This window comes from Syngnathoides biaculeatus, chromosome 8, assembly GCF_019802595.1.
Source record: "Syngnathoides biaculeatus isolate LvHL_M chromosome 8, ASM1980259v1, whole genome shotgun sequence".
NCBI lineage: Eukaryota > Metazoa > Chordata > Actinopteri > Syngnathiformes > Syngnathidae > Syngnathoides > Syngnathoides biaculeatus.
The window spans coordinates 14,556,931-14,569,812 of NC_084647.1; the positions used below are offsets into that span (position 1 = coordinate 14,556,931).

The 12,882-nt window shown below is 42.7% G+C and overlaps 1 long non-coding RNA gene across 1 annotated transcript in view; it reads left to right on the top strand.

Moving 5' to 3' along the window:
- Window positions 1-12,882, top strand: part of LOC133505145 (uncharacterized) — a 106,009-nt gene that overhangs the window by 51,101 nt on the left and 42,026 nt on the right. Inside the window, exon 4 of the long non-coding RNA XR_009796158.1 lies at window positions 1,591-2,077. This is a non-coding gene — a long non-coding RNA (uncharacterized LOC133505145). The remainder of the gene's footprint in view (window positions 1-1,590; window positions 2,078-12,882) is intronic.

Below are 12,882 nucleotides of genomic sequence, written 5' to 3' on the forward strand. Positions count from 1 at the left end.
CTTAGTCTCATTGATGACTAGGCAGTTTTGATTGGACCCACTTCCTGACAAGCTTCCTATTGATGAGGACTGGCTAAGTGTGGCTAAAGGCTTAGCCACATTAACACACGTGATGCTGTGGCGAAGTACACACAAGACAATTTTTTTTTTTTTTTTTTTTACAATTTAGCCACATTGGCCCTGAGGTTTCATGACCCAGTGTCAACCTCAAAAACACATCACTCTAGTGCAAAATAGAACCACAAATGAAAAAGGATGCTCAATGGATGGAACTACTGCTATTGTCACAAAAATATATTTGCTGTTTCAGGTGCACAACATTGTCTCCTACTTTATATAGATTCATCTTTTTTTTTTTTTTTTCCACACAAGGCAGTCCCCCCACTGTCCCAAAATACATGAGGAAGATGTACTTTGCCACTCCACCTGACATGAGCGGACAAGATGCTAACACAGACTGAGAGATGCATCACCTGTCAATCATTTGTCTGGTTAACAGGATTTTCCAATGATCCTTGTGCGTTTCATCTGTCTTCACAGTTCATTCTCCTGTCATTCATTTCAATCTCTCCGCTTTTAACAATGAGTGATTTGAGCTGGGCAAATGGGCGGAAGTGAAGTGGGATAACAATAGAAAAATGATGGCTTTCTGTCTTTCGGGGAACGCGTCTCAAATTTGGTCAATGGCCAATTTGATCCAAGTCTTAAGATTAGGGATAGGCAGAAAAACTGCTTGTTCGAGATTCTGAACATTGAAAGGATGACCCCCATCCTTAAAGGGAATGGAAAGACCGCAATGCACCTTTTTGCGAATATTATACAGTTTTTACGCCGAGTACAAATCTTGAATCCGTTATGAAGGAAACATTTTTACTTCTCAATTATTTGCAACAAATGATCGCACATCGCCGGATTCACCGGAAAAAGACGGAAACGAAGCGGAAACAGACGATCAGGGGCCTGACATAGGACGTTGTGACGACACCGTGGATCCCGTAGGCATACACTGTAAGAACGCCGACGAATTTTCCGAAAATTCGAGCGATGAATATTATTCTGAAGGGCCCCACGAAGACGATGAAGAATACGAGCGTTATAAAGGCGTTAAAGGTTATCAATTTGAGCCAGTGAGACAGCACACGCGTTCGAATCTAGACGAGGTCGCTGGCCACGAAGAAGCCGACACAGCAGTCGGACCCATCGTGGAGGTTATGCCTCGTCTTGGAAATATCGTAATATAGTAAACATCGAACAGGAGATGCATTTTATGGAACAGTTGAACATATATTTTCTAGATAAGATAATTTGCGTTAGAAATTGCACATTCCATACACTTTAAAATATTTGAAAAAAAATGGATTCTTCTATTCCTCTTGATTTGTCCAATAAATACCTATGCCTAAAATCTTATTCTTGTGATGTCCTCCCTAACCTATCCCGTTGTCTGTTCTCCAGATATGCTGACATTTATTAACTAGACTTATCGTCCTTACTCCATGTCCTGGCACGGCAACACACGGTGACCTATTTCTGAGGGAATTATACTTTCTACTTTGCATTCCCAACAAATAGAGTGTCTTCCCTCCTCAGATGGCGCACGGCGAGACAGTCTGTCATTACCCTGGCGTGAGCTGCCTCATTTTTCCACGAGTTTCATCAGCTCCATAAAACAGTAGAAATGGCCTGGAGAGAAAAAAAGGTCCAGCGAGAGGCACCGAAAGTGGGCAGATTGGAGTGGGAGTGGGCCCGTGGAATTGAGGTCCAGAGACGGGCAGCCGGAGAAGAGAAACGCATCAAGGCGAACCCACAAGAAAAGACCGAAGCGAAGGAGAAAAGTCTCGTCGAGGACTTTGAACAGAAAACTGAGAGGGTGAAGAGGGAGATGGAAGTATGATATCAAGAAACGTGTCAAGGGAAAGGGAGACGACTGAGAATCGAGCTTGGAAACTTGCAGACTGAGAGTTTCAGGAAGCAGCGTGCTGAAGAAAAAAAAAAAAAAACTTCTACGTGACGCACTTCAAAAGGCCGACAGCAACTTAGACAAGCTGAGAAAATACCTCAGACAGCAGGAAGACAGGTGAGGTTTATGTGTTTGTCTGTATTTTCCGTTCCTGGTGCGAAATAATCTCCAACACCAGGCTGTTTTTTTTTTTTTTGTTTGTTTTTTGTTTTGTGGGCAATTATCTCGTGAGTCATGTTGTTATCATGAAAACACGCGAACACCATCTCAAGCAAATGACACCACTATCACGCAAAACAATTTCATCTTCGGGGTGAAGACTTTTACTCTCCTAATTTCTCCATGCAGGTGATTTAAAGAATATCAATAAACATTTTGCCACGGTGATTCCAAGTCGCTTATTTTGTAATGTGGAATGTTAGATCATGTGACGAGTCTTGATCATGTGATATGACAGAGAACAATATTAGAAAAACGAACTTGTTTATGATTAACCAATGGGTTGCATAAAGTAACTGCTGTGCACACGGTGACCTCTGAGGGGCAGTATCATACACGCTGCTTGATACACACTTGCAGAAACAAAAAGTAGAAGTCACGAGTTTAAATGTAACTAATTTTTTGGTGTATTTGAGCATCCAATAGGTTTAATTCTCGTGATATGTGAGTTTAGTTTTCGAGTAAACTTCAACTGGAGTGTCAGTAAACTAAACAAGTTACCGTAATTCCCGGCCTACACAGCGCACCTGGTTATAAGCCTCACCCATACATTTGTAAAGGAAATACCATTTGGTACATACATAGGCCGCAGCTGTGTAAAACTGCATATGCCCACATTGAAACCCACATTGAAACACGAGATATTTACAAAGAAGGTACACAGAGTTTAATACTAGCGCCGCTGTGCTAATGCTAATGCTAACGCTAGTGTCGCTGCACTAATGTTAACGCTAGCGCTAATGCTAGCACCGCGCTAATGCTAACGCTATCACCACGCTAAGAGAGCCGGTTAAAAAAAAAAACATACCGCTAAAAATCACTGAGACACGGCAGTCACACGTTAGCGCAGCGCTAACAGAGCCGGACCAGTAAAGTCACTTCTTCGGCACGTATATTCCACCGGTCTCACTCTTACCTTTTCCGCTCGAGTGCCCCCTTGCAGCCGTTAGGAAGAAAATGCAGAAGTTCGCCACATCACTGCATAAACCGCATTATAGGCCAGAAATTACGGCACTTTTACTCTTACTCCCTATGTTACCACCTTAGCAAGCTGTTGTTGTAATTATGCGATAGTGGTGATTGATGTGAATATCAATAATATCAATACCAAACCAGGATTAGTATCGATTGACAGCACCTCCTCCGCATTTTTGTGTTTGCATGTTATGCTGCCACAAGGCAGCACAAAATAAACAAGCAAGCTGGTGCTGAGGGTCCACCAGCCAACCAGCAATTAATTTTCAAACTGTTACTTTAGCCGATTAAAAACTTTAAATGACTTTACGACTTTGATATTATACATTCATCCCATTAAAAAGGTTATTTAAAAATAAAATAAAAATACTGGTAATGTTTCAGAGAAAAATCCAGCTATGATAATGAAGGGGGGGAAATTGCTTTGTTAAAAATAAATGAATAAATGCAGTAAACTTTGTCCTAATTCTGTCCTGGATTTCCACTATTTAATGACAATATAAGGGTAAACATCACAAAACAGAATAGTCATAAAAATGAATTTAGATTAAGCAATTTGATAATGAAGCCACCTTAATTATTCAAAGTAGTTCTAGTATCGGCCCTCCTATTCCTGTATTTAATTATTATCGGCTTGATAGCAAAACACGTAGAAGTTCTGTAGCGGAACTTGGAATGTACTGCTTTTATCAGAGGGATGACATCAGACATATCAGATTCGGTCTCATCTGATTTGATACTCGCTCCTTTGTTGACAAGAATTTATGAAACCTTCATTTATTTTTTTTTTAATGTTAATTACAAATGTAGTAGATCACGAGCTATGTGGTCAGCCAAAGATTTCGTGTGCTTTCTCTGGATTGCGCTTCTTGGCCTCAGTCGTTTGCTCTCTGAACTTTAGTACAAATCTTTCGAGCTCTTTTATAACGTCAACACAAAGTACAGAACGTAAGGTTACGACGGCTTTACAAATAGAATGTTTTCCGAGGGTTCAGGGTTCTTGAGCAGCTTTGTATACACCGCTTGCTTGATAACAGACTCCCTGAACTTTTAACTTCGCTGAAGGTCTTAGCTGGAGCTCTTTAGTGGCATCTGTGATGTTGGAATAGGCGGGGAAATCATGTATTTTTTTGACAGTGGAAAATGTTACAATTTCAGCGATTTAGAGATCATTTTTATTGGAAACGGCAGTCTTATTAGTCGAGAATGCATGCCGCTTGTTAGACGCTTCCTTCTGTTGTTTTTGGGAGCAAAACTGTCACCAATTTGCTTTTTTGCTCTCCACCTACACTTGAATCTTGCCTTACTGTAACAGATTGAGACACGTTTTCTGTGGGCTGCAGAAAGTTTTTAAATGTGTATCATCATTAATGTACTATTTGTTTTCACAGTACATGATAGTTACTTTGTCACGGGTGAATACTTCTAAAGATACACTATGTATATGTCACAGGTGTCAAACTCGAGGCCCGGGGCCAGATCCAGCCTGCCGCATGATTTTATGTGGCCCGCAAAGCCAAATCTACAGTGTCAATTTCCACGATTCTTGTAAAAATCGGGACCAAAATTTCAAATTGTCGTGTATCATGAATGGTAAAGTTGAGATATTGCACCATGTTTAATAGGATTGCAATGAATCATCATGGGAATTCGTGCTTTGGTAAAACCAGTGAAACAGCGGTCATGCTACAAAGTGCTCCTGTATAAACGTATGTGCAGCAAAATTACATTATGATACATTAACAAATACATTTAGGTGATCATATTGCCCGTGTTGTGTGGGAGTTGACCTTTGGTAATGCTGCTCATTATCAAGATAAACATGGACAGAAATGTTGGCAGTCTTCTGTCAAATAACGAAAAAACACAATGGTCACTGATATGGCCTGAAAGTGACAAGAGGGGAAATTGCAAAGGAAAAAAACAAAAACAAAATAAAGACATGACACAACTGGAGCTTTTTGGCAAGTCACGTCAGCTCTATGGTTACGGAACAAATATGAAGCACGGAAAAGAACATTGTATCTTCTGGGGAACGCGGAGGAGCTAAAACTATTTTCTGGGGCTGCCTTAATGACTTTGACACAGGGTGTTTGGAATTTTGCGCGGGGTGCAATGAGTTCTCGAGACGAACGGGGGAATCCGGAGCGGCACCGTCGCAAAGCTCGGGCTCAGCTGCGAGTCACGACTCCTCGAACAGGATAATGACCCGAAACATACAACTTAAAACGCAGCAGAATGGCAAAGAACTAAACATCGGGCTATTCTAAAGTGGCCTTCCATAAACGTGAATAGAAATCCTGTTCGCCGGCTGTGGGGGGAGCTGAAACTTCACGTTTCTTAAATCAAACGCGCCATCTGGAGAAGGCACCCGTCCAACTTCAGATAGGTGGAGCAGTTTATTTTCAAGGATTGGGTCAAAATACTTGCGGACAGGTTCAGTTGTCTCATTAAAAGCTACATAAAAGAAATGCAAGGTCATCTATAAATAAGCGCATCATCATGTCTACCCAAAACAGTTCCGTCAGTTTATTTGCTTTTCATAAACCGCAATTCACGGCCTACAGAGCGCACCTGGTTACAAGCATGTAAAGGAAATACCATTTGGTACGTAAGCACACCGCCGCTGTGTAAAAGTTCCAAGTGCCCACAATGAAACAGGAGATATTTACAAGGAAAGACGGTACACAGAAAGTTTAACGCTAGTGCTAACGCTAGCGCCGTGCTAAAGCTAGCACTAACGCTAGCCCCGCGCTAGCACTAATGCTAACAGGGTTTGTTAATGTTAACAGCGTAACAGTTTAAACTAAAACTTAGCGGTAAATATCACTGAGACACGGCAGTAACGCATCAGCAACACGCTAAAACAGCCGGTAAAATATATACATATATATTCCACCGGTCTCATTCTTACCTTTTCCAGTCGAGTGCCCCCTCGCGCCCGTTAGGAAAAAATGCACAAACTAGCTGCATCACTGCATAAATTGCAGGATTGAAAGCGTGTGGAAAAAAGTCACGGCTTGTATATTGGAAATTACGGTAATTATTTTCCACCAACATTCAAAACTATTGCCTGGTTTTCATTTATTTACTTTTGTAATAGTTTGCGCAGTATTTCTTTTGTCACTTTCAAGGTAAGCGACCTGTGCACGTTTTTTTCTTTTCTTTTACAGAATGGTACCGACTGTGCAAGAAAAATGTCAAGATATTTTTCATACATACATTCCCCATTTTTAGCACTGCATTGTACAGATTTTTCCCTTTACTCACTTTTTTAAAAGTTTGCTATTTTTCTGAACTCTACCGGTTATAAAGTGGATTTGGTGGGGAAAACAAATGGATACTTATGGCCCCCGTGCCTTCACGGTTGTTGTGTTGTTGTCCCTGTAGTTGGAAGGTTTGTGTGCATGTGTGTGTTAGGCTGTTGTCGTGTGTACGGTAGTCTTGCTGTGCCAATCCACTATTTGCGCCAATGTAAGCTGATTACTCCTCCTGTACGCTGCGTCTTCATTGAGCCTAATGCACATGCAAATGCGCAAACAAACACATGGTGTGCACAGTTGTGCCACGGGGCCAGGTAAAGGTCAGCATGTCAAAGTTCAGCCGGTGATAATGATGCACGTTACAGGGATGTGTGAAAGGGCAGCGAGGGCCGAGTAGTGGAATGTCTCTCGCATGCTTAATTTGTATTTTTTTTTCATGCTATTGACATAGAATATTGAACAAAGCACACTTTCATCCATACAATTTCACACTGCCACAGTGAGAGTCCGGAGAAAGTAAGAAGTGAGATAAATTTCTGATGTATCAATATCCAGGTAAATACTTTTATTATCCTACAGCAGAGATCTCAAATTCATTTTTGGTACGGGCCACGTTGTAGTTCCAGTTTCCCTCACGGGGGCCGTTATGACTGTGAAACCATAAAGATCTGTAATCGCCTCGAACTTACACACAAAATTTCTGAAATAGTTTTGGAATCAGAACACAATGCTTATGTGTTTTTCAACCGTTGTTCACGTTTGGTTACACAAAAATGTTCGTAACATCTAAATGTAATCATTTATGATACGGTGAATAAAATAAGTATTTGAACACCCTGCTATATTGCAAGTTCTCCAACTTGGAAATCATGGCGAGCGAGGTATGAAATTTTCATTATAGGTGCATGTCCACTGTGAGAGAGATCATCTGAAAAGAAAAATCCACAAATCACAATGTATGATTTTTTTTTAAATCATTTATTTGTGTGATACATCTGCAAATAAATATTTGAACAGGGGAACTTTCCATGCCATGCATGGTTTCAAACCATGACGTCTTCGTGTATTACCAACAGTCACCTGGAAACGGTGGTCCCAGCTCTTTTCAGGTCATTGACCAAGTCCTATCGTGAGGTCCTGAGCTGATTCCTCACCTTTCTAAAGATCATTGAGACCCCACGAGGTGATATCTTGCATGGGGCTCCACTCCGATTGACCGTCATGTTTAGCTTCTAGCAGGGTGTTCAAATACTTATTTTATTACTGTATATGACTAAGACATTTAAAACAGATTGTCACAAAAATCATGGAAGTCGATTTGCCACCACGGTCCACATAAAATCTTGTGGCGGGCCAGATCTGGCCCCCGGGCCTTGAGTTTGACACCAGTGTCCTACAGGAATAAATAATATAATCAATGTCACTAATATCAATTGAGCAACCGTATACGAACATTTTTACTGTCTTATGTTCAAGTATGTATCTGTTATATGAGGTCAAGTGTATCTCGCGCCCCCTCGCAGCCGAGATGGGCCGACAACCCAAATGAGGACAAACGATAAATTGAATGGTCTTATTGCTTGATATAGGAAATTTTACACCCCATAATGAAATATATCCCATTAAGGTTTTTGTTTTTTTTTTTATTAGATAAATGGCAATTTCTCATTTTATACAATGCTATGTTGTGAATCTGTTTTTGGTCACACCGAATAATCGTGAACTGGACTCTAGCTTTTATTAGACTATCTTTGTATGGTAATATCGTGACAGAAAAGTGTATTTTTGTAATGAGTTATGTCAGTTTTTTATGATTACTGCGCACAAGTTCTTTGGTTAGCAGTGTAATGACGCAACATAAACAGTTAATTGGTTCTCATTGTGTATGACTACTTTGCAGTGGCCACAGCAAGCGAAAAGATGCTGTCCGCTTTTGTGTCGGGTGACAGTGATTAATAGCGCCTCCTGGGGGGTAACAGCAGGAGTGCAGAGTGACAATGTGCTTGATGCTGGGCGCCTGACACACATGAGTGTCAGTTTATTGCTGTGATGGACACTGCATATGAATATGCCGCGGACTGACTGAGGGTGCACCTGCATCGGTCATGTCGGTCGAAATAGAGATTGAAGAAAGTGAATAAATAGCAGCCAGAAGGGGGAGGGAAGGAGGGATGGAGAACGCGGGCGAGTGTGTACGTCGGTGACAACGTGAGCATGACTCTTGTTGCGGGTGATGGGTTCATCATTAGTGGCAATCCATTTCCCCTTTGAGATTGCATTTTGAGAGAAAATGAAGCGACCAAGGGAAACCCGGAAACTATACATTGATTCATAGTCGACTGTCCGTCTTCTCTGCCACCATCTTGGATTTTGTGCATAGAACACAGGTCACACTTGTTGTTCTTTTGGGTCCATGTTCAATTTTGTCTTTAGTAACAACACTTGAATTGTCAACATGAGCCAAAATTATCTTATCATTGACCCTCTTTTCTACATGAGGGTCAACAAACGATGCAGTACAGTTCTTTAGCACATAAAAAAATCTATTCATATTTGTCATGTCATTATCCAAGCCGCTTATCCTCACAAGGGTTGCGGGAAAGCTGGAGCCTATCCCTGCGAGCTTTGGGCGAAAGGCGGACTACACCCTGAACTGGTCGCCAGTCAGTCGCAGGACAGATATCGACATCATCACTGAGTGGGAATTGATCCCACGCGTGGCTACCACTACACCATGAGTGACTCCTATTCATATTTATGTAGAAAATATAGACATTTTATGTTGTTAAAATGACTCAAAAAGACATCATAGACTTGTGACTTGACTCAGGACTTCAAAGCAGAGACTTAAGATTGTAGTTGTGGTTTGCAAAGCCATATGACTTGGTCCCACGTCTGGTATTTATGCAATAGATATTAACAGGGGATAGGCGTTTAAAAAAATTAATGAGAGAATACGGTCAAAATTATTGGTCACTTATTTGGTTATTGTGTCCATCCAAAATCAATAGCAAAATATGTCAACCAACCATATGGCAGTGAACACTTTCAGGTTCTGGTTATGGTCTCTGGTGCGAGGTGACACGTGACGAGATGCACGTACAACTGAATGAGAGAGTCAAAATTTGGAACTTCAAATACCGTAATTCCCAGTCTACAGAGCGCACCAGGTTATCAGCCTCACCCAGTACATTTGTAATGGAAATACCATTTGGTACGCTGCGGCTGTGTAAAAGCCACAAGTGGCCACATTGAAACACGAGATATTTACATAAACGGTACACTGAGAGTTTAATACTCGCGACGCGCTAACACTAATGCTAACACTGTGCTAACACTAATGCTAGCGCCGCACGAACAGGGCCGGTTAAATAAAAGAAAAAAAACATAGTGGTAAAAATCACTGAGACATGGCAGTAACATGCAAGCGCAGCGCTAACGGGGCCAGGCCGGTAAAAGTCACTTCCTTGGTACATATATTCCACCGGTGTCACTCTTACCTTTTCCGCTCGAGTGCCCCCTTGCGGCTGTTAGAGAAAAATGCACAAATTAGCTGAATCACCGCATACACCGCAGGGTTGAAAGCATGTGGAAAAAAGTCGCGGCTTATAGGCCGTAAGTTACGGTTTAAATAATGTCTGCTTTTGACTATTATCTCGATAAATCCATTAACAAATAGCCACACGGAGCTTAGCTAATAGGGGACGTGTTGAAACGTACGATGTAGTTTATGGACATAGTTGTCCTGCTGAGACTGTAATTCCCTCTTCTCGCCCCCCTTTTGACGGTTGGTTGCTGCCTTTATCCAAACTGTTTGTCAGAGTGTGTTTCTGTTTGGATTCGACTTCAATTGTCAGTGTGTTTGGCAAGGGTGTGTGTGTGTGTGTGTGTGTGTGTGTGTATCTGCGCACACACTCACACCTGCCACAGATAGATTAATCACTCTCACACACAACAAATATCAGACTTGGCAGTTATGAAGGATGAATCACAAAAAAAAATGTGTGCGAGCATGTACATACGCAAACACACACATGCACGCACAAACACGAGCGCACACCTTGGGGTGGATTGATGAGACGTTTGGAGGTGGGAGAGGGAGACTAAATCTACAACAAGTGATGGATGACAAATTGAAAAGTGCTCACCGGTAACCAGTAAGTACAGCAAGTAACAAACGCATTCACAGTTTGATTTAATTTTCTGGTTTCCAATAGCAACAGCAGAAACAGCTCACGACGGTCTGCGCCGTCTCCCCCTCTGCTCGAGTGCAGGGTTAGGTAGTGTGTGCGTCTTAGATCATCGACGTTCAAAAAGGAAAACGAAGTGCTTTAATGCGGTCGGATCTCCTATATTTTCCACGCAGGTGGCGGACAGCAGGGCAGCGGCTCGAGTACCCACTTTTTTTTTGGAGGGACGGTGTCGTTTTCAGGGCTCCTTTCCGCTGCCTTCGCGAATGGTTGCTCAACGTTGCCGCGGGTCTCATGACAACAAGATAAACACAACAGTTTAATCTGTGCGTGCTGCTGACATACACGCTATTGACAATATCACGTTGAAACGTAGCAACGGATCCATACAAACGCAACACAGAGACCGATCGGTGTCTTTGAATTTCAATCCGCGTTGACCTTCTGAAGGTTAAACAGGTTACAAAATAGCACGCGCCCAAAACATCTGACCTACTTTTCATCTTTCGTGGCGCGACTGGTTGGAGCGTTGGCCTCACAGTTCTGAAGACCTGGGTTGAAATCCTGGCCCCCGCCGGTGTGGAGTTAGCGTGTTCTCCCCGTGCCTGTGTGGGGTTTTTTCCGGGCACTCTGATTTCCTCCCACATCCCCAAAACATGCAACATTTATTGGACACTCTGAATTGCCCCTAGGTGTGATTGCGAGTAATATTGTTGTCTGTCTCCATGTGCCCCTGCGATTGGCTGGCAACCAGTTTAGGGTGCACCCTGCCTCCTACACGTTAATAGCTGAGGTAGGCTCCAGCATTCCCACGACCCTCATGAGGATAAGCGGTTCAGAAAATGAATGAATGAATGAATGAAAATGTTTGACTTAGTCATATGATCTTTTTAGGCGGCACGGTAGCTCAGCTGGTAAAGGGTTGGCCTCACAGTTCTGAGGACCAGGGGTTCGATCCCGGCCTCACCTGTGTGGAGTTAGGATGTTCTCCCCGTGCCTGCGTGGTTTTTCTCGGGGCACTCCGGATTCCTCCCACATCCCCAAAACATGGAACATTAATTGGACACTCTAAATTGCTCCAAGGTGTGATTGTGAGTGTGGCTGTTTGTCTCGATATGCCCTGCGATTGGCTGGCAATCAGTTCAGGGTGTGCCCCACCTCCTCCCCGTTGCCAGCTGGGACAGGCTCCAGCACTCCCCGCGACCCTTGCGAGGATATGCGGCAAAGAAAATGGCTGGATGGATGGATGTAATGTGCAAGTGTGGGTGTTAATCTGCCTGCGTTCGATTGGGGTTTGGCAAGTAGATAGTGCAGATCAAAACATAAAATTAAATAGCGCGCGCACACACACACACACACACTCACAAGACTGCAGCAGGAGACACTTTGATATGTGGAGGTGAGGAAGCTTTTATGTCTCTTTTTAACGGCGCTGCAAAATGCCAGCAGACGCACACTTTATCACCACTAAAGCAATTTCTGGGGGATTTATAAGAACCACAGTCACATTTTGCCAATCCCCAACCATGCCCTATACCTGGCCCTCAACTTCAAATCTGATCCCCAATGATTTCTCACTCCATAATGCGCCTCGACTGCTGTTCAGTAGCTTTTCCTTGAGTATTGCTGAAACTTCTTTGGGAGGATTTAAGGACTTTTGTCCAAACCTTTGGTACAATTGCCAGTTGTAAGACCAAGTGGTGTTCAAATTTATCCCATGTGATGTTGTAAAATGTTAAGCTCTTACAAAATTGTTTCCCAAACAAAGGAACTTTGAATAGACAAATGATGACGAAAACGTTTATGGCTCAACAAGATAAATTCGACAATTTCTTCTTCTTTTCCTTTCGGCTTGTCCCGATTAGGGGTCGCCACAGCGTGTCATCTTTTTCCATCCAAGCCTATCTCGTGCATCTTCCTCTCTAACACCCACAGTCTTCATGTCCCCCCTCACAACATCCATCAACTTTTTCTTTGGTCTTCCTCTCGCTCTTTTGCCTGGCATCTCCATCCTCAGCACCCTTCTACCAACATACTCACTCTCTCGCCTCTGAACATGTCCAAACCATCAAAGTCTGCTCTCTCTAACCTTGTCTCCAAAACCTCCAACGTTGGCTGTCCCTCTAACGCGCTCATTTCTAATCCAATCCAACCTGTTCACACCAAGCGAGAACCTCAACATCTTCATTTCTGCAACCGCCAGTTCTGCTTCCTGTTTCTTCTTCAGTGTCACCATCTCTAATCCATACATCATGGCCGGCCTCATCACTGTTTT